The sequence below is a fragment of the Mus caroli genome, unplaced genomic scaffold, assembly GCF_978045245.1.
Source record: "Mus caroli unplaced genomic scaffold, Mus_caroli_1 scaffold_2, whole genome shotgun sequence".
In the NCBI taxonomy this organism is placed as follows: domain Eukaryota; kingdom Metazoa; phylum Chordata; class Mammalia; order Rodentia; family Muridae; genus Mus; species Mus caroli.
The window spans coordinates 132,860,296-132,884,264 of record NW_028227257.1 but is presented as its reverse complement, the minus strand read 5'-3'; positions in this window follow the sequence as shown (position 1 = coordinate 132,884,264).

Below are 23,969 nucleotides of genomic sequence, written 5' to 3'. Positions count from 1 at the left end.
AGATTACTTTTCAATTTCTATGAAGAATTGCATCAAGAATTAGATAGGAATTTTATAGAATTATAGATTGTTTCAGATAGAATGACCATTTTTATAATATCAACCCTGCCAATCAATGAATTTAGAATTATATTTCATCTATTGATATCATATTCAATTGTGGTTTGTGTGTCACAACGCTTTCATCATAGTCTTATCTCACATTTCTTTATTTAATACTGTTTATAAGATTGCTTCCATGATTTTATTCTTAGTATGTGTGTTCTTTGCATACAGCCCTAACACTGATTTTGTGAGTTAATTTTGTATTCTGCTGCTTTGTTTAACAAATTTATCATATGTTAAATTTTTCTGGTAGAGTTTTTAGGGTGTTTATGCATATAATAATATCATCAACAAATAAGCATGATCTTAACTTGTTTTATTATTGTAACTAAGATTTCAACTACTACATATATTATACAAGAAGTATGATTTCTTATCTTGATATATATTGTAGAAGAGAGTAAGACTTCTTATTTTGTCCTTATTTTAGTAAAAATCCTTCCAATTATACCCTAGTAATTTGTCTATGGGTGTATTGTACATTTTCTTCATTATGTTAAAATATGTCCCTTATGTGCCAATATTCTTCTGAACTTATATCATAAAAAGATATTTTAGGTGGTTTTTGTACCTAAAAAAAAAAAAAGGATCCTTGAGCCAGGCAGTAGTGGGGCACACCTTTAATCCCAGAATTTGGGAGGCAGAGGCAAGAAGATTTCTGAGTTTGAGGACAGCCTGGTCTACAGAGTGAGTTCCAGGACAGCCAGGGCTACTCAGAGAAACCCTGTCTCAAAAAAACAAAAAATAAAAAGTAAATAATAAATAATCCTCTAGTTTTTGACCTGTGGTTTATGAAGTAGTTTACGTTGATTTATATATGTTAAATATTTTTGAATCACGGAGATAAAACTTACATGATGATCATGCAGGATAATTTTTGCCTCTATTCTTAATTCAATTTGCAAGTATTTCAATAAAAATTTGTATGTCTATGTCAATCATTGATATTGTCCTATAATTCTCTTGTTTGTTTCCTTGTGCCTTTATCTGGTTTAGTGTCAGGTAAATAACTACTTTTAAAAAGAAGTGAAAGTGTTTCTTTCATTAGAGAATAATTTGAGGAGTATTGCTGCTAGTTCTTATTTGAATGTCTGAGGTCACTATTCTGAATCTACAAAGTTTGTTTTTATTGGTAGATATTAAATTATTCCATCTCATTGGTTGCTATGAGCATACTAAAATCATTAATTTTTATCTTGGCTTAACTGTAATAGGTCATATCCATTTAGAAATTCATCTGTTGCTTTTAAATTTCAGAATATAGTTAAATATAAATTTTTAAAATATATCATTAGAGTTCCCTGAATTTCACCAGTGTCTGTTCAATAGTTCTTTGTTTAATTCTAACTTTATTTTCTTATTGCTCATTTAATTCCTTTACATTTGTTGGGTATATTGGCTAAAGTCATCCCTGTTGGGTCCTGGGAGCCTCTTACTTCTCTGGGGTCTAGAACTTTTTAGTGGTTACTCCCAGTTCTTCACCCTCACTGCTACATGTTTCTATTCAATATCCTGACACTCTGTACTTCTCTTGTCCCTTCAAAAACCTAATTCTGCCCCCCTTTTTCCCTCCCCCTCCTCTCTCTCTCCCAGCTTCCTCTCTTCCTCTACCTACTGTGATTGTTTTGTTCCCTCTTCTATGTAAGATTGAAGCATCTACATACAATTCTAGCTTTATTAATAAGGTTTTCTTTTTTCATTCAATTAATTTGCTAATGACTTGTTAATTGTGTTTATCCACTAAAAGAACTAACTCCTTTCTCTTCATTTCTTTTCTATTAGTTTCTGAGACTATTATGCTTATCTCTTCCTATTTAATCTTTGGGGATGTTCTTTGTTCCTGTGTTTGGAAGGCCTTCTGGTGTACCATTGAGTTATTACTTTGAGATTGTTCAAATTTTCTGATGTAGGTACTTCACATTATAAACTCCTCTCTGAGGATGGCCATCATTGTGTTCTATACATTTTAGCATGTTTCAATGTCATTTTCATTCAACTCTAGGAATATTTTATTTACCTATTGATTTTTTCGGTGACTTAATGATTACTCAGTAATGTGTTGTTTTCTTGAGTTTCCATGGGCTTATATACTTCCTGTAGTTTGTATAGTTGTTGATATCTAGCTTTGCTCCATTGTGAGCTGATAGAATGAAGAATGTCATTTCAGGTTTGCTGTATTTGTTGAGACATTCTTTGTGCTATATTATGTGATTAATTTGGTAGAAAGTTTCATAGGCTACAGAGAAGAATGATGTTTGGTGTGTGTGTGTGTGTGTGTGTGTATGTAGAATACTTCAGATGTGTATTAAGCTCATTTGACTAATAATGTCATATAATTCCAATATTTTTTCTTAGGTTTTGTTCAAATGACTTGTTCATTGGTGATGTTAGAGTATTGAATTTATATACAACTACAATGTTGTAGGTAATCTACGGTTTTTATGTATCATGGAATTTGATGTCCCTGTGTTTTCTGCATATGTATGTATATTCTTTCTTTAATATGTATGAAATAACCTTTCTTATATCTTTTGATTAGTTTTACTTTATAATCTATTCTGTTATAGATTAGAATATGTATTAGTTCTTGTATCTTAAGTAGATTTGCTTGTATACCTTTTCCATCTTTTTACTCTACAGTTATATCTATTATTAATTCTGAGGTGCATCACTTGAAGGTAGCAGAAAGCTGGATCCTATTACCTAAATGCATTTTATATTTTGTGTCTTTTTAATGGAGGAATAGAGACAATTAATATTGAATTGTTATTTCAAGAGCACATTAAGTCTGCCAATTTGTCAACTGTATAGTGTGTTTTCTTAGATCTTTTGGTTTAACCATCTTGGCATTGTTCATTTATATCATGTGGCTACTTGAATGCACTTATACTTCTTTTCAAACCAAATTATCCTGTGTAGAATGTGCTTGCTGATCATAACTTCATTTAATCTATTGCTATTATGGGACTTTTTTTCACTTTTAATGAATGGTTTGTAAGGGATGTAGGGGATAGTAGTCTAAGTTGACAGTTGTGATCTTTAAGAACTGGTAATACTTCTTTTAAGACACTTAGGAGTTTAAAGTTTCTGTCAAAATAGGAGTTATTCTTATGGACTTGTCTTTATACATGAGTTGACCTTCCTTTCTTGCAGCTTCTAAAACCCTTTCTTTATTCTGTGTTTGTGATGCTTTAACTATATATCATGGAGAGTTTCTACGCTGGTCCTATTTGTTATTATGAAATCTTATATCTGGGTAAACATCTCCTTCTCAAGTGTTAGGAAATTTTCTTCTATATTTTATTGAAAATATTCTCTATGCCTTTACTGTACTGTTCTTTGATGCACATAATTCAAATGTTGAGTGCGCTCTCATGTTTTGTTTTGTTTTGTTTTGTTTTCTTCCTGACTTTTACTGGGTGATCCAGAGCCTCCTCTTTGTCGTTCAGCCCTGAGCCTATTACTTTAACATAATCTGTTTTGTTAGTAAGGGCTTCTACCAAGGTTTTTGTTTGACTTATTGAGTTTTACATTTCAAGCATCATTCCACTTTGGCATTTCTTCAGCAATTATATCTCTTTATTGAATTCTATTTTTGTATCTTGGATTGAGTTCTACATTTCATTCAGCTCTTCATTTTGTTCCGCTGGCATGTATTCATATCCTATTTCAGTTGTTTGAACATAGTTACAATCACTCTTTTGCATTCCTTTTCCTGAAGATCTTCAAGGTCCTTCTCATTTGGGTTTGTACCTCTTTGAGATTAGCAGTGTGGGAGGTGTAGGTCAAATTCATGTTTCCTGTTATTTTTGTTTCTGCACTGGAAATTTGCTCATCTGGAATTGTGTGTTAGTTGAGTGTTTTTTCCATTTTGCTCAAGTTGCTTTTTTGTATTTTCAGTGCAGGTCTATACAATATTCAGGGAATAATTTAGTGTAACAAAGTTGAATAGTTGTTCTCTTTTATGGAACTGGTGTAAAAGGCTGCTACTCTCTGCCTGATTAGACACAGCCCAAGTGTCTGATTGTTCTATTTTGAATAAGCTCTGCTCAGTGAGTCGACCTTCAGATGTTGCCTCTGTAGTCAGGTAGTCTATATCTCTATATTGTTGATGGCAAGGTCAATCTGGGAGTCCTGGGAAGCAAAATCCTATAGAAATTGTTGTCTTATATTAGGAGAAGGAATACGCATAGTCTGGGGGCATGGAGAAGAATAAGGTAATCTGACAGAACTTGAAGGTGAGATCACAGAGAAGCCAGGAAGCCTATGGAATGAAGCAGAACAATACCTGTAGCTCTAGAAGTGAGGTAAGAGATGCATGCCTACAGAGCAGTAAGGGATACAGTATAGTTGATAGGTGGGTATAGAGGTTCCATGGGGAGTCAGTGGCCCTTAGGATGGGAAAGACCCAACTTGGCCACACAGGGTGTGGACCTGTGAGACAGGAAGGAGTCGGCCTACATGGGGATAAAGAGACAATACGTTCTGGAGCAGTTGGATGGCACTTTAGCATAGGGAGAAACTGAGTGACCTGGAGATGCCCAGGAAAGGAAGTATCTGAGCCATCCAGATCCAGCAAGAATGGTTTTGTGTACAGGTTTTATATCCCACACCAGTGCTAAAATCATTTATTAGCTAAAGTAGTTTTCTGAAGTCTGTTCACTTACTTCTTTTGCATCTAGACCCTGTATTTCTTTCCCTTGCTTGATTGTTCTGAATTATGGCATTTTGTTAAATTTATATGGAGAAAGTGAGAAGCATTATATTCACCTATATCTTGAAAATGTTTTTGCCTTTCCCTATTCATTACAATGTTAGCTGTTAAAATATTATATAACTTCTTTTTATGTTACTATTTGTCCTGAGCTTATATCATAAATGGATATTGAATTTATCAAACTTTCTTCAAAGGCACTTTAGTGAACCATATTTTGGGCCTTTTTCTTGGTAATATTTTGTCTCATTTATTATATATTGCAATTGCAGAATACAACCTAATAACTCTATAGAGCTGTCAGAGTAAGCTGCCTACCAACAGCAGGCATAAGATTATGGTAGTAGGACAAATATGAACAAGATTAGATTATTCATGACTAACATCTAACATCTCTTGATAGCTATTACAGCATCCAGCATTAAGTTGGGATTAGTGATGTCATAATGGTAAGACCATCCCTCATAAAGCAAAAGGGTTAACAGTTCCAGTCCACTAACCTGCATTACATAATTGGTGCATGTAGAGAAAAAACAAATGTAGAAACATGAGGGACTTGAATTGGCCAACAATACTGTAGCTCTGTATTTAAGAATATTGTTCAGTTTTACTTTTGTTGTATAGGAAATAGAGAACCATTTTATGAACAATAGATTGCAATTAAGACCTTTCTTGAATGATCTGAAAAGAAATGAAACAGGCAAATTAGCTACCTAACTACTAGAGGGCAGGGGAGGTCAATCCATACAGTTAATATGTTTATTGCTATCTTATTTCTGTACACATACCTTCAAAACATATGTGATCTCTATTTCTATCTCTCTTTTAGAGTTAGGAGAGTGTAGAGAGTGATGTCTGAGGTCCCTATATAATACAGATTTGTAATTTGAAATTTGAGTCTTGAATTCTCTTTAATATGGTTTTAGGTAAAAGATTAATTTTATTTAAAATAAAGTAATGGAAAATTATGCATTGCCTAGCATACACATGTCTTCAAAATCCCATGAACTGTGAAAATTATTACAGAACTACTAAAATACAATCCATAAATACTAATAAAATGGTCAATAGTAGAATAATTTCCATTTCAAAGGTAGGAATAAAAACAATAAATGTCATAGATTCTAGGTGCCCTATATTGACACCACATCATACAACATGGAAGACGTCAAGTTCAGTGTGTTTTCACCATGGCCACAAAACTGCCTTCTCTTTGATCTCTTTCTTCTTGTTCATCTGAGTTAAAATTTCTGGGATTGTGTTCCCTTAGTGGCACTGTGTGAGTTTGCTTGGAAACCATAAGGTGTTTATATTCTCTTCATTCTTCCATTTAACACTTATTTATTAATGATATTTAAACAGCATGTTTGAACCTGGGGTCATAAGAGTAATATTGACTTGTTTTTTTTTTCCTTAAGTAGCAGAAAAATCTACATGGAATGGTGTTGACACACACACACACACACACACACACACACACACATTTTTGGGGTACTTATGCCTCTACCTCATTTCCAACCTTTATTCCACCAACATCTCTTCCACCACCCCTCCCCCACACACACAGTAGGTAGAAGACAAAGAAAGTTAGAGGAAAAGGGATGTACATCTCTTTAAGGCAACAAAATAGACTACTTCTTTCTGATTAGGGCCAGTGTGTTCTTTGAGGAAAGTCCAATTTTTATAGTCAGGTTCTCTCCAACTTGTAGTCAAAGAGCCATAGTAACCAGGCACAGCAGGTCTTCTCAGAGTTCTCTCATTTATACCATCTCCAGAGTCCCCAGAATTAAACTATCTACAGCTGTCAAAAATCACGCCTCTGCTAGGGTATGAAGCAAATCATAGTCACCTGCTGTGAAGCAACCTCTTATCCCACACCTGGGAATAAAACAAAAACATATTCACATATCATAAAGTTCTTTTTGAAAGAAACTGACGTTCTCACTACAGAAAGCTATGCAGTTAAGAGGACAACATGTAAACCCTCCAGGGAATAGGAAATGAAACTTTATCTCATGTCATAAAGAAATAGTTTCAGGAGGGGGTGGTAAGATCTGTGGCCTGATGAGGAGAGAGCTGAATAAAGGCAAAGAAACAAACAGACTTGGTCATTAGAAAAATGAATTTGAAGAAAAAAAAAACCCACAAACATCAAAACAAAACAAAATTACCTATGAAGCAAGATAATGCATTCTTTGCTAAGCTAATATAAGGGATAAAAAAAAGTCACTTTCTACATAAGTGATTTCCAAACAATTTGATTGGTCAAGGAAAATAAGAAAATCACCAAAGCTAATGGAAAAAATTTCCCTCTAAACCCATTGTATTTGTAAACATAATAAATTATTCATGTTTCATAGTCTATTTGTTAACTTTTACTATAATATCAAAGACATTCAATCAAAATTTCCAACATATATGGAATTATCTTTTTGTTCGTTCAATTTCCACTCTCTATGAATAGAAAAATTGGGCACAATCTTAGGATTAAAGATACTAAATATTAAATAAATATTAAGTATCCAAATATTAAACACAAAACTATTGCATTTTCCTTGATAAGTATAAGGGGAAATCTGCTGGGAAAGTGAAATACAACTCTCCAGTCTTAGAGACCTCAAAGGCTCTTACTTACTGTACAGCCTTAGATTTGTGTGTTCATGTTCATGTGTGTGTGTATGTATATGTACCTCTGCTTGTGTGCATGCATGTTCCTATGTTTCCCCAGTTTTGTGTGTGTGTGTGTGTGTGTGTGTGTGTGTGTGTGTGTATTTACTTGTTCTGAAGAAAATCTCTCCTTTTTTTGGCAATATGTTTATTTCAATTATCCATGATGTAAATGCCCTATGGACTATGTATATTCTACACTTAGACTTTCCCTGCTATAGCTTTGTTTTTTCTAGGCAGGAGCCATAACAGAAAAATCTTTGTAGTTTGTCCCAAATTGTTTCATATAAAGCATCAGGAGAAATGAAGGGTTTTGAGTTTTCTTTTTCCTACTCTTTAGGGTAAAAAGTTGTTATTTTTGAAATAATCTTGTTAATCACAAGCCTCTGGCGAATGAAAGTGATAGCGAATATTTCTGTCCTTGAAGAATTCTGGGTTACTTCACAACTAGTAGTGTGAAATGGATCCAGAAAAGTCCAAATCTTTGTCTTGAAATTATGTAATCAATCCATTAGTTTTAAATGCACATATTGTGTCTAAACAGCTTTATGTCAATTGTTAACTTCTGGGCTTTAGGAGTGAACTATTTGTCATGAATTCTTTACTTAAGTCAGGAGAGCATAGTGTTATAGTGTTATTTCCTTGTGCAGAATCTCAAAAGTATATACTTTCTTCTGACTTTCTTATCTCAGAAAAGAGGTTCCACTTTAAAAAATTGACAGAAGTTCAAATAAAGATTTAAACTTAATAAATTTATTTTCTACCCTTGTTCTCAATGAATTCCCACACAAACCTAATAATGCATGCCTCATTGTGTTATAAGAGCTGATAACAGGAGATAACAAGGTGTTCCACAAACTGACCTTATCTGCTTTTGTTAGGTTGGCTCCCTTGTCAAGCTTGAGGTGTATGAACATAACTTCAGATGAACAAACGGAGACTTGAAATTATTAAATCAATCCATTAGTTTAAAATGTACATGTTGTTTAATCTTTTATTCAACAAAAGTGTTTTAACTGTTTATTTTCCGATTTTTAATTACTAGACAGAATTTACGATACCAGAGATACTGTGACACTTAAGCCTCCTGACTGGAGATGTGTGGTATTTATGAGTACCATCGTGGCATGAAGAAACGAATTTTATATGAAACTGTCACAGATACAAGCCATACAAATGCAGTGAGCCCAAGTTCCAACTGAGCCAAACTACTCCATTGTGCACTGCTCCAAGGATGCTTTGGAGAGTAGCACTATTCTGAAAAAAATAACTTTGTCTTATATTTAAAAAAAAAGAAAAAAGAAAATGAAAAAAATCTCTGAAAGATCCTGGAATGCCATTTCTTTCCAAAAGAGTAGCCATATTTGAATTTTCTTAGCAGCTTGCTGAGAGAGTGCAAAGCTAACAAGAATCAAAACAGACTCTTTACATAGTTTGTTTGGGTCTAGAGGAAATCTGTCCATGAGCTTTTGTGAGGGGGCCAACATGTCAGCATATGCCTGACTACAGAGAGTTTATCTTTCAATTGATTTAGTCCATTCTGGGGACTCAAGATGATGCAACAATATGGCACATAACCAAATGTGCTCTCTTTCATTGACAGAAATGATAGAAATGTATTTATTTTTGTGGCTCACTTAATGAGGAAAGACAGGATTAGAGACTGCTTTTAAATTCCGACTGTAGTTATCTTGTCCATGCTTTCAGCCGTTACTCAGATCTTTATTAAAACGGTCTCAATTAATACAAATGCTTGTCAGGATCAAAGTATGGCTTGAATCCATAGCTTCATTTCTTGAGGTTTGCAAACAAGCTTGGGAAAAGTGTGTTCTGTTAATGGAGGCTTTAGCCTTCTTTAAATGTGGGAAATTGAACTAGAAATGTAGCATACACACTTTGTGACAGGTTTAAAAACCCTTCTGAGAGCATTTTGTTCTCTGTTTCTTTGGCATGTGTATAGAGTAGCAATATGAATTAAAGCTAAACTGGGATTAGGTAGTGGAGTTGAAGATACACGTATAATTTCTCCAGCTTTTGTATCAGACACAATCTGTAGGGAATATGATAGCAGGTGCCAGGGAGGCATAGCTAAAGCAAGACTACAGATTGAACATTTTACCCAGTTTGTCTTTATGGAAAAGTAAGAGAGATAATTCTGGTCCATTAGCAGGTAGATATGTGGAACATGCAGAACTAGAATGAAGGCCTCCTAGAAGTAAGACAGACATACTAAAATATGGAATTATCAGGGCAAAGAGAAAAGGACATAAAATACTCACACAATAAGAGAGGATCTTGCTCCCACCCTGGGTAATGAAAACTGGTGACAGGAGTCTGTACAAATATCAACTAGTGCTACATAAAAGCCTAAGAATGTTGTGTGTGTGTGTGTGTGTGTGTGTGAAAGACAAAGACACAGAGAGACAGAAAGAGACAGAGAGATCTGTGCTATTGATTATAGCAGATACACATTTTTTTGAAGGAGAATATAAAAGCTCTAGTAAGATGTCTCAGTTGTTAGGGCAATTGGCTCCTTTTTCTAGAGGCTCTGAGTTGGATTTTCAGCACCCACATGGTAGCTCACAATCATCTATAACTATAGTTCCAAGGAAACCAATGTCCTCTTCCATCGGTGATGGGCACAAATTATGTAATTGGAACACAGGCATACATGTAGGAAAAATACCAATATAAATTTAAAATAAAATAAAATAAAATATTTCAAAAAAGGAGGATTAAGGTCTCCTGACTTGATACAGGCTAATCTTGTTTCTAGTTGGATGTTAGCCAAATGACTTTGAATCTCTGAAGAAACCAAATAAAGTCTGTAAAGGCCTCAAAGGCTATGTGTGTGTATGTCTATGTATATGTGTATGCGTATGTGTTGGGCATGAAGGGCAAAGGTAGACAATGAATATCCCCCTCTGTCACTCTCCATCTTATTCTCACTGAGACTAGACCTTGTCATTCTTGGGTGAGTCTGTCTCAAGTTCCAGTGATCGTCCTTTGTCCTTCCCAGTCCTAGAGTGACAGGAGTATGTGACTATGCTTGGATTTTATGTCAGTTTTGTTGGGCAGCTGACCCCAGGTTCTCATGCTCATTCTGCAGGTACTCTCAGTCACTGTGCCATTTTCTCTACACATAATTCCTTTAATTTCTGAATAATATGGTTATGTTTTGTTAATCATAGTTTGCAAATTCCTTAAATATAAAATAAAATAATATAAAAGGGGGTCTGAAGAAAATTCAATCAACTATACCTGGAATATCAACAAACAGAACACAGCCATCAAAACTGATAGAGTGACTTCTTTCTTCAGTATTTCTTAGAGATCTTTGTCTCCAAGTGAAAGTTTTGTCTGGTCACCAAAACCAAGGAAGTCACCATTAACTGTCTATTGACTATCCTCCATTTAGTACCCTCGACTCCCATGCTCTCTATCATGGTCTCTGCTTAATTGTCCTTCAAAATGCTTCTCCCACATCTTCTTTAGCCATAGGTCACATTCACTGCCAGCTTTGTTGAGATACAGTGCCACTAGACTCCCTCTGAACCCCTTCATTCTTCTAAGGCTAGTGACTTCTCCCTCTGATATTCAGTCTTGTGTCAAAGTAATGTGAAGTAGAATATATAACATGTTTAAGACCTCTAAATACTGCACACAGCTATTGTATGGCATTGCAGAGAAATTCTAAATTAGAAACTGGGTGTGGTGATGCATACCTAAAATTCAAAAGAATGAGGCAATGAAATTTTGAGTTAGAAGCCATCCTTGAATAACAAGTAAGACTCCTGCTAAAAAATCAAACCAATAAATAAACAAAAGAGATGAATCTGGAAAATAGGGTTTATTTAGACAAAACCATGGAGTTTTGGTGGGGAAATTCTGAATTTGCATGCCATAATCAATGGAGTGTCACTTTGTGAAATTATAAGTAAAGTTAATGTAAAAATGAATATTGTTGAGGAAAAGATAACATTTGAACTGTATTAGAGGAGATTTCACAGGAAAACAAGATCATTAAAGAGTAAATTCAATAGGCATTCCCAATGGAGGCAGGGATGTCCAGCATGTAAAAGTTGTATCTAGATAACTAGAAAAAAAACAAACAGACAAACAAACAAAAAACCCTGACAACAACAACAACAAAACAAAACACACAAAAACCTAAGTAAAGAGTGGTAAAGACAAGATTGGAAACCCAGAGTGGAGTCATACTGCAGAAAACTCTGAAGCTTGGACAAATGAACTTGTACTTGGGACTTGAGAAGCCAGCCTTCTCTCATATCTTTTACTTACTTACCTCCAAACCCAGCTTTGGGTCCTATTTTCTCTCCTTATCCATCTGCCTCATGGTGGAGAGGTACATGCATCTGTTCTGAGTCGCCTGTCAATTTCTCGATGAGGCAGATGGTCTATTTCTGATTCCAGACTTTGCCAGACCCCCTGAGTTTTTCATCCTCTGTCCCTGGGGATTTATTGCCAGAGTGGCAACGGTTACCATGTGGCAGATGAGACTACAGAATAAGTCTCAGCAGATGAATTCTCCCGGGAACCATCCAGCACATTAGCTGCTGCCCTTTTCAAAAGGCATCACACTCTCGTAGATTGGCATGGTGAAGAAGGCCACTACAATTCAGACCTGCTCTGAGGTAAATTATGTTTGGCGCTTTTTCTTTGAGTTAGCCATCCTTGGTTTTCTTCTCCTGGGAAGATGTCTGTATGAGGTTCTTCATTGTGAATGGGCCAAAGCAAAAGAAAGTTAATGTTGTGACTGTCTATGAAATTGAATCTACTATAGTCTCCTTTAATTTTATACATAGCTGGATCAAATCATACACATCACCACCAAATGTTCTAGTACATGTTCCCAACAAGAACCAGGGAAGTCTAAGACTTCTTCTTTTATTTGATTCATCAAGATCCTTTGTCTTCTCTTGAATATATCTGCATTATTAACTCTCCAGACTGTGTTTTACTAAGACTATAAGTTTAATATCTAGACCATACTTTCTAATTCTGTAAGGCAGACATCAACAAAATATCTGTATCTGTAATTGATAAATTATGTAGTCATTAACCAAAGGACCCAACCAAAACTGGACAAATCCACATAAATTCATTGTTCCTCGGTGTGTAGAAATATGGAATGTCCAGGAGTATTCTAGGTACAAAAGACTAAGAGTTATAAGTATAATTTATTATACTACATATATTCTCCACCTGCAGGCAGAGACATGGTTTGATAACTATGCATAATATGAACTTTTACTATAGACTTCCACATCACCAGTCACTATATATCACTTAATTAGGATTGTTCAATCATGGTCTAATGCACTGAACTCCCCAGGATATGACTGGATATGTTTCTTTCCAGCTAGAGCTGGAGTCTTGCTGTGTCTACAGGAGTTTCAGGGCTTGTAGCCAAGTATTTTGAATAAATAATTCTCTATAATTTTAACTGACTACTCCAAACTTTGATTTTTTTCCTTGTTGTGGATTCAGGTGAACAATGGATATAAGAAAGGGGATGGGAAACAAAGAAAGGAGAACAAAGGGGAGGAATATTATATATAGACATAAAGTCTATTTAGAGTTGGGAACCAAGAATATAATCACTGGAAAAAGATGAGTTTTTCTTTCATTTTTAAAGCTTCATATTGTTCCTATTTTGAGGGTTCAATAAGACCACAGTTTTCTCAAGCTTTTGAGATGGATACTTCAAACATAGCACCAAGAACTATACATTCTTCTCAAATATAATAATTTTTTTAAATTCAAGATACATTTTTATTTGAAGATAATGCTCAAACATCAAAAAAATAAATGGGCCTAGAGCCTTTTCCATGACACTTCTTAATGTATATTCAATACCATATTTCACCTTTTCTCTTTATACTCTTTGTGATAGAACACATTCTGATTTTAATCTTTAAAATAAAAAAATTAAAATAGTGTTAGAGTTCTAGAATCTGCAAACACACATTCCCATTTGCACACATTCCTCTTTATGTTCATGACCTAGGGGAGTGTAACCTCAAGACTTAATCCCCTTTCAGAATATGAACTTCACTGAGAAAGACAAGGAGAGACAGAATGTACAGGAAGAGAATTGAAAGCAACAGTTGAAGACAGGAACTGTGAACACTCCAGCCAACACATACATGGGGATGGTGTCTTGCATGAAAATGCTATTCATGCCAATGCTCATTTTTTGGTCATCCAAATTTTTGGCAAAATGGTTTCATTGACATATTTCTAAATCTTCGATCATTTTTCAAGCATGTATGAATGCCCAGACAAGACCTCTCAAGAGAATGAAATGAGAACTTTGCTTTCCAGAATTGGAGAAATTTATCTCAGTTCTGCCAAACTCTACTGGTGTATATGACTTCAACTGGAGTGTCTGAGGCATGGGTTCTGGTAAAAATATATATATATAATTTAAGTCTTGTTTACAGGTTTTCTTTGTTTTATCTCTGAGTATGCATGAAAGCAGCTCATACTTTAAAGTCCCAGAAAAGATAAAATTGTGGGAGGAGGGTGAAGCTGATGCACATGATCATCTTTCATTAGATGCCAGTATGAAATTCTCAAGAAAAAATGAAAAAATTAAAAGCCATAAGTGCAGTCTAGGTTGAAACCAGAAAAACTACTTCCCCCCCTCCCCCCAAAAAAGGTACTTTTAATTTAACTTCAACAATCACTGGCAGAGGGCTTACAGGAAAAGAAGATAGGAAGAGCCACTGTTAGCTGAATTTTAAAACTTGGGGCCCTATGTGTCTTTCATTCTGCCATATGTAATAGACCACTTAGCCCTGTAGAGTAGTTGACTAACACACAAGTATTGAATTCTAGAATATTCTGCTACCAAAAAGTATCACAAACAGAGATCAGATGCCCTTGCTCTTGTTATAGTACATTTTTAGAACTAAGCAGCTGATTTTATTTTCTGATGAAATAAATCTGTAAGTTTTAATTGTACTGTGAGAGAGTGAAAAAAAAATCCCATTTGCAATTGAATCCAATTACGACTCATTTGTAATTAAGATTTGGTCTTTAATATTGATGGATTTGTATTGTTTTCTTGTTGTTCTCGATGGAGAATTCAATATGAGCAATATATTGAACAAAGAGTACACAAATGACCATTGTTTCTTTACACTATAAATATTGGACGGGATTCATATTGTAACTACAAAAAGAGTCGTTTGTTGAGTAGTTTAAATAAAAACATGAATATGCATAAATAAAGAGCACCAGAGCTTCTTCTGCCTAATGGAATTCCATAGAAAAGACATTACCCAGCATTTACATAGAGATTGCAAGTGAGAAACAGTTGCCTACCTTCTCCAGTTTCCAAACATTCTCTGGACAAAGCACATGGAGAGACAGTACTTCTTATGTGGTTTGTTGAAAGATTTACTCTTAATAGCTATTTGGTTTAAGATCTAAATAGTTTATAGCCATTCAACTTTATTATTAACAAATAAAATTTCTTTCTCCAATCCATCCTGCCTTATTTTATTCCAAGTTAATTAATTCACAAAATGGGAGAATGTAACTTTTATTTTAGAATTACCATTTAGTGTTTGTAAGAGAGAGAGAAAATAAAATATCGCGCGCGCACACACACACACACACACACACACACACAGTAAGCAACACAAGGAGGTAAAGAAATAATAGTCCAGAAACATAGATCATTAAATATATTCTGTATCCAAAGCACACTTTAAGGCAGGTGTTCTCAACCTTCCTAATGTTGTGATCTTTCACTACAATTCCTCATGTAAGGGTAAGCCTCAAACAGATAACTGTTTTCATTGATACTTCACAGCTATAATTTTGCTACTGTTATGAATTGTAATAGAAACATCTGTGTTTTCCAATGATGTTTGGCAGCCACTGTGACAGGATCATTCGACTCTGCACAGCGGGTCACAACCCACAGGTTTAGAACGACTGCTTTAAAGGCATGGAGGGGACATCTACATTACATTTCAAAGTGACAAGAAAGCTTGCTATGATCCTTAATAGCTTAGGAAACAAATAACTTAAGGAGGTATAGACAAAAATAAAAGAGAAATGACTAAAGGAAGTATATACCAAAATTAACAATGATTTTTCTAGCTTGAGAATTATAATTTTCTTCTTTATACTTTTGAAATTTCAATGTCTGTATAGTGAGTTGGCATTACTTTATGAACTGGGCATGTTCAGTGTTCTTCTGGTAACACAGTGTTTCTCCTGTATAAAGCAAGGTGATTCCCATCCCAAGGGGCAAAACATAGCTGCTGGGACTCATTTATTATAAACTGTTTCCCTGAAAATTGAGAAGCCAAAGACAGGGAATCAGGAATGGAGGTCATTTTAATTGCTTCAACAAAACTGGAGCTATCAGTACTGTTAGCCAAGGCGCATTCCTTAACAATTGCTTCACTGTACTTAAAAGTTCTCAGACAATCCCTAGTGTCATGATTCAGCTGATAGACATGGTCTTCCAATATTCCCATACTTTCTTCCCAGAAAAGTCAACCACTTAGGCTTTCAAATCAAATCTATCACCCATGGGAACAATCATCCCATAATATTTTGGCATTTTAAGACATACTCAAAGGAGTAGATTTTGTAAACCACATTTTTCTTGAACTCCTAACAATGAGCCTTGCTGAGTACATTGCTCAAAATAAGATGACAGATCTTCACACCTCATAAAACGTTTAACTCTGTTGACAAATGCTGGTGCAGCGATACTTTTGTGACTGTTTCTTAGACCAAGACTGGTAACTGAGTTCTCACCAAAGTGGTACAGAAGACATTAAATTGGGTGATAAAATACTATAGCCTTTTAAATGCAAGAGAAAAGCATATTCCTGAGGATTGTATGGAGAAACTAATTTTTTATATTGAACAACTTGAAAGAAGTATTAACAGAAATGAAGCTAGAAACTGAGCTGAAGGTGATACTTATATCATGGGAAAATATTTCCTGTAAAAGATGCTATACTAAAGACTCATTACTTGATCACAATTTCAAATAACATCTAGTATTTAGGATTTTATTTATGAATGAGCAACTATAGGGACAAAGAGTGGAATAGAGACTGCCCCATCTGGGGATACATCCCACATGCAGACCCTATTATGGATGTCAAGAAATGCTTGCTGACAAGAGCCTGATATAGCTGTCTCCTGAGAGGCTCTGCCAGATCCTGACCAATACAAATGCAGATAACCTTTGGACTGAGCACTGGGACACCAATAGAGGAGTTAGGGGAAGGACTGAAGGAGCTGAAGGGACCTTATCTGGCCATCAATGGGAGGGGAGGCCCTTGGTCCTGTGAAGACTTCATGCCCCAGTGTAGAGGAATTCTAGGGCAGTGAGGCAGGAGTTGGTAGGTGTGTGGAGGAGCACCCTCATAGAAGGAGGGTAAAGGGAGTGGGATAGGGGATTTGTAGAGGGGAAACCAGGAAAGGGAATAACATTTGAAATGTGAACAAATAAAATAGCCCATTAAAAAAAATAAATATTCACATTTTTATCTAGCCATTTTAGCACTACTTGAGTATCCTACCCATAATATTATGTCTCAAGAATGGCATCACAAGCATAAGGAGCTATTTTGCTTGATAAGCATTAACTCATTGCTTTCCATACCCTTTTGTAGTTCAGAGTCACCGAACTGCTACATAAGATGACTAATATTCATTTAAAACAAATAAAGCACTGTTTGCTTTTAATGCTGTTTACCTGAAATCCAAAAACCAACATTTTCAGTGAAACTAAAATTAATGGTCTCCTATTAATTTATTCAGTGTTAACTCATTTTTGAACCCTTTACAAGTATAACAGTATTAAGCAGAGCAAAGGGTTATAAATGAAAGCACGCATTTCCTTTCTTTTAAGGAACTTCAATATTTACACGGTAAGTATGTTATTAATGTTATTAGTATTGGTTAAATTAGTTCCTTTAGCTATAATACCCCCCATGATCCTATCATCGTTCCTTTCTTCCACGTTTCTGGATAAAGGATACCTCTTCATCTACATCAGCAAGGTACCTATGTATCATAGGAAACATATAGAAGACAGACAGGACATTCCTAGCTTCTGTGTCATTGTGGAACCCCCACTTGTTCCTTATAAAATACAAAGGAGAACTTTCTGACTCTTCTTAAGGTAAGATAAACCGCTTACCTCTGTTGAATATTTAATATATGCCCAACCCTGTGCTTGGTACTTGGTGTACACTGGAAAAGGTAATACCATGAGTTCTTACAATAGGACATTTTCATCTACAAGTTGCCAACAAACCAGGCTGCCATCTAAAGGTACTGTTTACAAGGTGTTTGGATCAGAAAGCCACTGTCTCAAGACTAAGGAATAAATCTTTGAATTCTCTCTGAGCCTAATGGAGAAACACCTTCTGGCTAGGAGCTAAATCTTTAGAAACAATTGAAAATAGATTCATTATCATTAGGATAAAACTAACCTGTGCACACATATTAAAGCATAAGAGCACCTTCCCAAGCACACACACACACACACACACACACACACACAAATATGAATAATTGGTCCCTAATTGATGAGACTGTTTGGTAAGGATTTGGAGATGTGGCCTTGTTAGAGGAAGGGTGCCTCTATGGAGGGATTTGAGGTTTCAAAAGTCCAGGCCATCTCTAGTTCTCATTCTTTCTCTCTCTGTCTCTCTGTCTCTCTGTCTCTCTGTCTCTCTGTCTCTCTGTCTCTCTGTCTCTCTCTGTCTCTCTCTGTCTCTCTCTCTCTCTCTCTCTCTCTCTCTCTCTCTCTCTCTCTCTCTCTCCTGCCTTCTATTTGCATATAAGTGTATTAGATTCCTGTCCTCTTTTTTGGTCTCTTTTCTTTCCATTTCTTGTTTGTTTGTTTATTTGTTTGCTCTTCTTCTATTCCTATGTGTTAGTTTTTGTTGTATCTTAATTTATATTTCCTATATTATATTATTTTTAATCTCTAAATCATATTTAGTTTCTAATCAGAAACAGAAATAGTGTCGATCCAGGTTTATGTGGAGGTATGGAGGAACTGGTAGGGGTAGAGAAAGGAAAAACTATAATCAGGATATATTATATTTTAAAAAATTCTATTTTCAACAAAAGGAAAATCCAAATAAATAAAACACTTAAACTTAGCTATTTCTTCAGCACCATGACTGCCTGCCATGCTGCCTGCCTGCCATGCTGCCTGCCTACCTGCCTGCCTGCCTGCCTGCCTGTCATGCTCCCTGACAGGATGGTCACGGACTCAACCTTTGAAACTGTTTAGACCAATAAACTTTATTTTATAAGTTGCTTTGGTCATGTGTTTTTGTCTTAGCAACTAAAAAAATAACTAAAGTGGTATCCATAACCCCAGTGATTCTAGAACTAACATTTCCTGATGCTCACTATGTTTCTTTGGATTAGTAAAAAGTGGTAATGACTATACTTAGCTCTTAGACCAATGTGACATATGAACCATGCTAAACAACTGTTTACAAAGTTTAAGTAGACATAAGAAAATAGCCTTCTGGACCTTGTAGAACATTCTCAGGAGACAGTTCCCTGTATTGACTCTAGACAGGGAATGTGATTCTCTTTGTCAATAGCCCCAACATTACCACAGCAGTTAATTTAAATTGCTTCTCTTTCATTTAAATTTCCTGAAGTTAAAATTCTAGGGCAGATTCTGACATCAAATTCAGTTTTTGAAAAAGGGAAATACCTTTAAAATTAAATGACATTGTACTTATAATATAGATGAGACAAAAATCACAAAATTAACATGCCAATAAATTAGTATTTAAAAATAAATAAATAAAGACTGGAATATTCCAATTCTTTGTTTGGCAAATAATGTGTTTTAGAGCCATTGTTCGCTGCTGTGAATAGATACATTGTGTTTTAATTCATTTGCTTTGTGAAATCATAAGACTCTGGGCATGTTTGAATTCACTATAAAACAGAGAGCCAATTCCCCAAGCCATTACATTTAGAGACTGTTATTTGATCTATTAAGCTCTATAGCTTTCATCCCTTCTACATTGATCTGTGTGGAAGAGCCCGAAGCTTTTGTCTTCCAAAGCAGATTGTAGTTTGCATTGTTTCCATTAGATGGCGCAGGAGATATTTTTAAGCACTCAACAAACAGGAACCTGTGAGATCTCTGTACTTGATCAACTATTATGTAAACACCAGCAATTCAAGCACCTTTGTAGAAGGAGTCTGATTCAAAGTGTTTCCAGGGAGTAGTTATTTTATGACTTGTGAACCATCCTTCTAAAATGCACCAATAAGGTGACGCCACATCGCTGGCAATTGAACTGAGTTGTCTCTTGGTTTACATCCTGATTTCTTTTCAAACCTGGAGAAAATAAACAGTTATAGTAAGTGTTCCAAAACATGTGGGAGGGGCACGTTTACAATGAGGAACCGGGCTCGAAGCTAAAGCCCAAACTATATTAATCACACAGTTCTAAAATCTTCCCAGCTGTGCGTAATCACCAGCACTTGTTTGCAGTCCATACGTAGCTAATTTTGGCATTGCTTTCCCAGTCTTTCTACTCACACCGACACTTTTTTCTTTGACTAATTGAGGGTAATATGTTTTTTAATACTTCGACACAATGTAAACCTTGTCATGTCTAACTGGCATTGTTCCAAGTGTCCATCCTTCTGATCATCACATGTATGCATGCTTGCTTTTAGGACTCCCTGCGAGAATTGAATAGCTTTGGGCCTGTTCTGCTATTGTTAACCTTAAGTGTCTAATTTCTGTTTTCCTCTTCTGTAGTAACCTAAACATTGATGACTTCAGTCCAAGCCCCACTTGAAAAACTGTACCTGAGGTAAGCATCAAGCCATGTGACTTTGCTCACAAGCAGATTTCTTCAAGTATTTCTCCAGCAAATGATGCCATAAGTGAAATGAAATAAGAGGGGCTGGATTGTGAGTCCTGTCTGTCTCCTTTAATGTAATCTATCAGTGATGAAGAGTGAGAGTGGAACTGTTATTTATATGCCACCCCATTACAACAAAAGCGGGATGTTTCTAGCATGAATCCAGAACTCGAGGTAAAACACCTTGAAGAACTGTCCTGTGAACAGAGTCATCCTTCAGAGAAGGTCATGGATACGGAACCGGGCAGAAGTGGTGAATACCTGTAATCCCAGCACTTGGGAGGCAGAGGCAGGCAGATTTCTGAGTTCGAGACCAGCCTGATCTACAAAGTGAGTTCCAGGACAGCCAGGGCTACACAGAGAAACCCTGTCTCGAAAAACAAAAACAAAAAAAAAAAGAAAGAAAGAAAGAAAAGAAAAGAAAGAAAAGGAAAGGAAAGGAAAGGAAAGGAAAGGAAAGAAAAGAAAAGAAAAGAAAAGAAAAGAAAAGAAAAGAAAAGAAAAGAAAAGAAAAGAAAAGAAAAGAAAAGAAAAGAAAAGAAAAGAAAAAAAGAAAAAAAAAAGAAATGAGAGTTTTGGTGGTTGTTTATGGATAGATCCCTGGGTGCAGCAGTCTCTGGATGGTCCTTCCTTCAGTCTCAGCTCCAAACTTTGTCTCTGTAACTCCCTACATGAGCATTTTGTTCCCTCTTCTAAGGAGGAACAAAGTATCCACACTTTGGTTTTCCTTCTTCTTGAGTTTCATGTGTTTTGCAAATTGTATCTTGGGTATTCTAAGTTTCTGGACTAATATCCACTTATCAGTGAGTGCAAATCATGTGAGTTCTTTTGTGATTGGGTTACCTCACTCAGGATGATATCCTCCAGATCCATTCATTTGCCTAAGAATTTCATAAATTTATTGTTTTTAATATCTGAGTAGTACTCCATTGTGTAATTATACCACATTTTCAGTATCCATTCCTCTGTTGAGGGACATCTGGGGTTTTTTCCAGCAGACATGTTGCATATGCCAGCAAGATTTTGCTGACAGGACCCTGATATAGATATCTCTTGTAAGGCTATGCCAGTGCCTGGCAAATACAGAAGTGGATGCTCACAGTAATCTATTGGATGGAACATAGGGCCCAAATAGAGGAGCTAGAGAAAGTACCCAAGGAGCTAAAGGGGTCTGCAATCCTATAGGAGGAACAAAACATGAACTAACCAGTACCCCCAGAGCTTGTGTCTCTAGCTGCATATGTAGCAGAGGATGGCCTAGTTGGCTATCATTGGGAAGATAGGCCCTTGGTCTTGTAAAGATTATATGCCCCAGTACAGGGGAATGCCATGGACAGGAAGAAGGAGTGGGTAGGTTGGGAAGCAACCTAGGAGTGGGTAGCAGGGAAGGGGGATTGTATAGGGGACTTTTGGGAACTTGAAAAAGTGGCCTTTTTCTCTTATTGACAGTGTCTTTTGCCTTACAGAAACTTTGCAGTTTCATGAGGTTCCATTTGTCAATTCTTGATCTTACAGCACAAGCCATTGCTATTCTATTCAGGAATTTTTCCCCTGTGCCAATATCTTTGAGGCTTTACCCACTTTCTCCTCTACAAGTTTCAGTGTCTCTGGTTTTATGTGGAGCTCCTTGATCCACTTAGATTTGACCTTAGTACAAGGAGATAGGAATGGATCAATTCGCATTCTTCTACACGATAACCACCAGTTGTGCCAGCACCATTTGTTGAAAATGCTGTCTTTTTTCCACTGGATGGTTTTAGCTCTCTTGTCAAAGATCAAGGGACCGACCATAGGTGAGTGGGTTCATTTCTGGGTCTTCATTCTATTCCATTGGTCTACTTTTCTGTCGTTATACCAGTACCATGCTGTTTTTATCACAATTGCTCTGTAGTACAGCTTTAGGTCAGGCATGGTGATTCCAACAGAGGTTCTTTTATCCTTTAGGAGAGTTTTTGCTATCCTAGGTTTTTTGTTGTTCCAGATGAATTTGCAGATTGCTCTTTCTAATTCATTGAAGAATTGAGTTGGAATTTTGATGGGGATTGCATTGAATCTGTAGATAACTTTTGGCAAGATAGCCATTTTTACAATGTTGATCCTGCCAATCCATGAGCATGGGAGATCTTCCCATCTTCTGAGATCTTCTTTAATTTCTTTATTCAGAGAATTGAAGTTCTCATCATACAGATCTTTCACTTCCTTAGTTAAAGTCACGCCAAGGTATTTTATAATATTTGGGACTATTGAGAAGGGTGTTGTTTCCCTAATTTCTTTCTCAGCTTGTTTATTCTTTGTGTAGAGAAAGGCCATTGACTTGTTTGAGTTAATTTTATATCCAGCTACTTCACCAAAGCTGTTTATCATGTTTAGGAGTTCTCTGGTGGAATTTTTAGGGTAATTTATATATACTATCATATCATCTGCAAAAAGTGATATTTTGACTTCTTCCTTTCCAATTTGTATCCCCTTGATCTCCTTTTTTTGCCGAATTGCTCTGGCTAGGACTTCTAGTACAATGTTGAATAGGTAGGGAGAAAGAGGGCAGCCTTGACTAGTCCCTGAATTTAGTGGGATTGCTTCCAGCTTCTCACCATTTACTTTGATGTTGGCTACTGGTTTGCTATAGATTGCTTTTATCATGTTTAGATATGGGCCTTGAATTCCTGATCTTTCCAAGACCTTTATCATGAATGGGTGTTGCATTTTGTCAAATGCTTTCTCGACATCTAACGAGATGATTATGTGGTTTTTGTCTTTGAGTTTGTTTATATAATGGATTACATTGTTGGATTTCCATATATTAAACCATCCCTGGAATAAAACCTATTTGGTCAGGATGTTTGATTGCTTTAACGTGTTCGTGGATTCGGTTAGCGAGAATTTTATTGAGTATTTTTGCATCGATATTCATAAGGGAAATTGGTCTGAAGTTCTCTATCTTTATTGAATCTTTCTGTGGTTTAGGTATCAGAGTAATTGTGGCTTCATAGAATGAGTTGGGTAGAGTACCTTCTACTTCTATTTTGTGGAATAGTTTGTGCAGAACTGGAATTAGATTTTCTTTGAAGGTCTGATAGAACTCTGCACTAAACCCATCTAGTCCTGGGCTTTTTTTGGTTGGGAGACCATTAATGATTGCTTCTATTTCTTTAGGGGACATGGGACTGTGTAGATCATTAACTTGATCCTGGTTTAACTTTGGTACCTGATAACGGTCTAGAAATTTGTCCATTTTGTCCAGGTTTTCCAGTTTTGTTGAGTATAGCCTTTTGTAGAAGGATCTGATGGTGTTTTGGATTTCTTCAGGGTCTGTTGTTATGTCTCCCTTTTCATTTCTGATTTTGTTAATTAGGATGTTGTCCCTGTGCCCTCTAGTGAGTCTGGCTAAGGGTTTATCTATCTTGTTGATTTTCTCAAAGAACCAGCTCCTCATTTGGTTGATTTTTTGAATAGTTCTTCTTGTTTCCACTTGGTTTATTTCGCCCCTGAGGTTGATTATTTCCTGCCTACTACTCCTCTTGGGTGAATTTGCTTCCTTTTTTCTAGAGATTTTAGGT